We start from the raw sequence: 5,116 nt of genomic DNA, 5'->3' as shown, positions 1-5,116 counted from the left end.
GATGGAATACTGAGTTCATAGGGTAGTAGGTAGGTGAGTTTGGCTAGAAAGTAGAAGGCATGAAGATGTGAACTGCGAAATAAGTCGGGAAGGGCAGACTACAGCCAGCCAATGAAGAGGTTTAAGTACGAAGCCGAGAATTTTATATTTTATCCTAGGATGGTGAGCTTCCCCCTTAAGATCAGTTAATGATCATTTTAGTCCACCAGCCTAAGTAGTTTTTATAATTATTAAGGTAGTGCAATACTTCATAAATTTGCATGTCATCTTTGCACAGGGGCCCTGCTAATCTTCTCTGTATCATTCCAATTTTAGTGTCTGTGCTGCTGAAGCAAGCACGTATGGGACATGTATGGGGCATATAGGGTTTTCAGGAAAGACTAGCCCCTCTGGTGTTAGGGCTTGCCAACTCCTCTTCAGGGCTGCTCATCTACCTTTGGTGTCCACCTATCACCTAACTCTAAGAACCCGTGGCTACGCCGCTGTAAAAACCATCTCTGAAGACAGGCTAAACCATGTTAAGGATATTCTACAGGCTTCAGACCCATCAGTGAGTTAGGGGGATGTCTCTCCTCAGTGGAATGAGTGGATGAGAACAATTTGTTTCAACAGCGGTGAAGATGGCTGAAGCAGGCACTGTGGAGTGCTTGTGGTCAGACATCAAAGACACCAAGGTCATCCATTTCATCCTGAGCCATCACCAATCATCCAGACTTATCTGGCCACTGAACTTTGATGACTGCAGATGAGAGAGTAAAGCTGATGACTTTGTACAACTCTTCCTCACTCAAATCCAACTCACTCACAAGTCAAGCCATCACCCAAGGTAGTACAGTATGAATAGTTGGTACTTGGTACAAGACATCCCCCCAAAAGTCTGTGATGTTCTCCTCCGCTGTGACAAACAGACTTCAAAGAAAATTGGGCTCAGGCTTTGTGACGACGAGGTAACTCACAGCTCTTGATTGCTGGAAGTCCCTTCCTCCTATTTGTGGGGAGCTAAAGAGATTCTCTTTAAGCATGGCAAGCGTGAATCTCAGTTCATCTGTCCCTGAATCCTGCTGTAGACACTGCCTTCAGATGATGTGGAGACGCAACTAGTAAACCAGTGAAATATGGGAGGTCCAACATTCTTCAGAACTTTTGAAGATCTTAAGGTCCTCCTCTGGCCAAATATAAGCGGGGAAGGGGGAGGAGATTTGGACATAGTCAAAGCCAGGACCTCTCCTGCTACCCCTTCCCCCAAGCAGCTACTTCTCAGTGATGTGTTAGAAAGCCATGATCATTCCAATCTTTCAAATGACTCTAGGTCTCTGGTTTGACTATTTATAGACAACTCCTTGGATATGGCAAAGTTTCTTAGGCCCATCTGAACATGATTTTTGGGCCATTCAAAGGACTTCTTGTACATGCTCTAAAGCCTATGATTGATTGATCACTTTAAGTGGAGTAGGGTGACTTGATTGAATAAATATCAATTAATACCATCCTTACACTTCACTTGACTTAATGATAATTTGATTTTTAAGAATGTAGAGAAATCAATAGGGGAAAATTCTATGTTGAATCTGATTCTCACCAACAAAGAAAACTGGTGGCTGGGTCAAAAATGATGAGAACCTTTCAGGGATGTGACTAGTCCGTTGTGGAACTTATAATTATAGGAAATTAAAACTGGGATGAGGCTCTAGATTTTAATAGAACGGATTTGAAATGTTTCATAGGAAGGATGCTACTAAAATTCTGCAGGCCATGTCAGCCTAGGAGGGCTGGGAATTGCTCAGGAATGAAACTCAGAAGACACGAACTTCCAATGAGATGAAAAAGTGTAGTTATTTGAAGAAAACAATGAAAGCCCTTAGAAGTGCAAAAAAGTGAATGCATTTAGAACTTGCAAATGAACTTAGATTTTTAAAATTTTTATTCAGAACTTGAGAAATAAAGCAAGCATTTCCATAACATAGTAGAATTAAAAAAAGATGATTGCACATGAAACTGCAAATCTTTTATGTACAACTTGCTATTCCTTTTAAAGATATAATGAAATTGTCATATAACTTTTACTTTTTTTCTCTTTTTCTTCCCTCTCTCACCCTAGAGATGGCTACCATTAGACAGAAATGTGTGTGTGTGTGTGTGTGTGTGTGTGTGTGTGTGTGTGTGTGTGTGTAAAATCTTTCTGTACATACTTCCGCTTATCAGTTCTTTCTTTGGATGCAGATAGCATCTTTCTTCATAGGTCCTTTGTAGTTAATTTAAGCATTTATAATAGTCAAAATGACAGTCTCTCAAAGCTGTCCTTAAAATACTATTGCTGTTAGCTGTATACCACATTTTCTTGGCTCTGTTCACTTCATTATTCATTATTTCATACAGATCTATCCATGTTTTTCTAAGATTATCATGCTCATCATTTTGTACAGCACAGTAGTATTCCATCGCTCTTATACACCACAACTTGTTCAGCCATTCCCCAGCTGATGGGCATTCCTGCAATTTCTAGTTCTTTGCCTCCACAAAGAAAGCTGCTATAAATATTTTAGAATTTATAGGATCTTTTCCTTTTTCCCTAGTTATCTTTGGAAACAGACTTAGTAGTGGTATCAATAGATGCAGAAAAAGCTTTTGATAAAGTACTGCACTCATTTCTATGAAAAAAAAACACTTGAAAGAATAATTATAAATGGATTTTTCCTTAAATTTATAAAAAGCATTTACCTAAAACCATCAGCAAGCATTATCTGTGATGGGGATAAGCTAGAAGCCTTCCCAGTAAGATCAGATGTGAAACTTGGATTTATTAAAGGCATGTACAGAACAAGGAAGTAAGGAAAAGGAAGAGAGAATACATACAAAAGTATAGTGTGGTTCTCCAAGAAGGGTGCCTGAGATGCTTCATCTCTGAATGAGCTAAGGCTAGGGAGGAAAGCTGATGACAACCAAAAGGAGTTCTTAAGCCATACTGGGGAAACAAAGAGAGTCCAAGAAGAAACAAATAGATTCAAAGAAGGGGGAGGGTTTGGAGCTGATCTTCTCTCTTGTTTTGCTTTTCTTTTCTCTGATAAGTAGAATGAGCTTTCGACTAGAAAGGACGGAACAAAACAGGAGAGGAGGTGAAGGTAATAAGCATTTGTTTTCTCTTTTTAAACAACTTTTTTATCAAAATGCTTAGAATGACCTTTTTTTTGCCGAAGGTTGCTTTACCTTTCCAGAAAGGGGAGCAATAAATACTTTGATAAAACATGATGAAAAGTTTCCATTCACAGGAATGTCTGTAAGCAGCACTAGATTCTAGATGTAGTCAGACATTAACCTTCCGTTAGCTGTATCGTTCAGCAGTCTCTGTAGAGGGATGATACAATGTGGGATTTATTTAATAAGCATTTATAGAGCACCTACTCTGTGCCAGGCACTGTGCTAAGCGCTTTACAAATATTATCTCATTTGATCCTCACAACCACCCTGGGAAGTAGGTGCCATTATTATTATCCCTATTTTACAGCTGAGGAAATTGAGACAAATAGAGGTTAAGTGATTTGCCCAGGGGTCACACAGCTAGTAAGTGTATGAGGTCAAATTTGAACTCAGGTCTTCCCCACTCCAGGCCCAGTCCTTTATCCACAGTGCCGCCTACCTGCCAAATAGCTAATAAGTAACTGATACCCAAGATAAGGAGGCAGATAGGAAGAGTACATGTCCACTCAGAGTGAATTCAAGTCATCTGGTTCAGAAGAATTATGTTTCCAGGTACTGAAAGGATTGACTAATGTGACTGTTGAGACTCTGCCAATGATCTTTGAAAGATCACGGAGAATGGGAGAAGTGCATGTGACTAGAGAAAGGTAGATGTCCCAATTTTACAAAAAGGGTAATGAATGTTAGCCATGAATTATATATAGACCAGTGAACCTGACTTTGACTCCTGGTAAAATTCTAAAATTTATTAATAAAGCAATGGCTAGACAACATCTAGAAAAGAAAGCATGATCAATGAGCCATCATGGCTTCACTGGAAATAGATCATGTTGCGCTAATCTCATTCCTTTTTGGATATGCCTACTTGACTGGGAGATCAAGGACTATGTGACCCCGGTCAAGTCACTTGATTTCTCAGTGTCCCCAGATAATTCTTTAAAATTCTTAAACTTCAAATCTATGTTGTTAGAAGGAATTTCTTCACCAAGAGTTCCCTACAATAATGAAATCACAAATCATCTTGTCTTTTTATACCTTACTCCCCTACATACACTCTTTAATCCAGCAACACTGGCCTCCTGACACTCTATCTCCCTGCTCTGGGCATTTTCTCTGGCTGTTCCCCATGTCTGGAATGCACTCCCTCCTCCATTCTGACCACTGACCTGACCTCCCTGGCTTCCTTTGAGTCCCAATGAAAATCCCAACTTCTACAGGAAGCCTTCCCCAATCCCTCTTAATTCCAGCACCTTTACCTCTGTTAACTATTTCCTGTTTCTCCTGCCTATAGCTTGCTTTGTGTATATTTGTTTGCATGTTCTCTCCCCTATTAGATTGTAAGGTCCTTGGGAGCAGGGGCTTTCTTTTGCCTCTTTTCCTATCCCTAACACTGAGCACAGTGCCTGGCACATAGTGGGTACTTAGACTGACTGATCAAGTTCATCCCTCTTATTTTATAAGTAAGGAAGCTGAGATTTAATAGAATTATTCTCTAGGGTACTAGCAACAGTTAGAATATTCTTAGCTTGGGGACTAGATTAAATCAAAACAAGAACCCAATCCAATAAAATCCCAATTCAGCCTTGCTATAAATGAAGTGTCTTCTAAACAAGAATTCTTCTATCCTCCTCATCATTTTATGCCTATGAGTTACCCAAAGGCCAGACTGTTGTTTTAAGAGGAGGTTTTTAGGAGGTGCCCTCCCAAACCTCTCTACTCAACCAGCCCCAGCCTCTGAGGGAAGTGTCCAAGCAAAGACGGATGCACCACTTGTCAGGTGTGTTACCCTGGGAATTTCTGTTCAGAGCTGTTTTGATGACCTCTACCATCTCTGAGATTTCCCAGATGGTCCAGAGAGGTGAAAGCTGAAGAGCAACACATCAGTCATCTTCAAGTATTTGAGTGTGGAAGAGGAATTAGG

The 5,116-nt window shown here is 40.1% G+C and overlaps 1 non-coding gene across 1 annotated transcript; it reads right to left on the bottom strand.

Annotated features, from left to right (window-relative positions):
• Nucleotides 1-232: 232 nt before the first annotated feature.
• Nucleotides 233-339, bottom strand: LOC144456121 (U6 spliceosomal RNA). Its single transcript, XR_013485022.1, has one exon. It is a non-coding gene; the product is annotated as a U6 spliceosomal RNA (small nuclear RNA).
• Between the last annotated feature and the right edge of the window lie 4,777 nt (nt 340-5,116).

The sequence above is a fragment of the Phascolarctos cinereus genome, unplaced genomic scaffold, assembly GCF_003287225.1.
Source record: "Phascolarctos cinereus isolate Bilbo 61053 unplaced genomic scaffold, phaCin_HiC Scaffold_2;HRSCAF=192, whole genome shotgun sequence".
Lineage (NCBI taxonomy): Eukaryota > Metazoa > Chordata > Mammalia > Diprotodontia > Phascolarctidae > Phascolarctos > Phascolarctos cinereus.
This window is presented reverse-complemented; position numbering and strand designations above follow the sequence as displayed.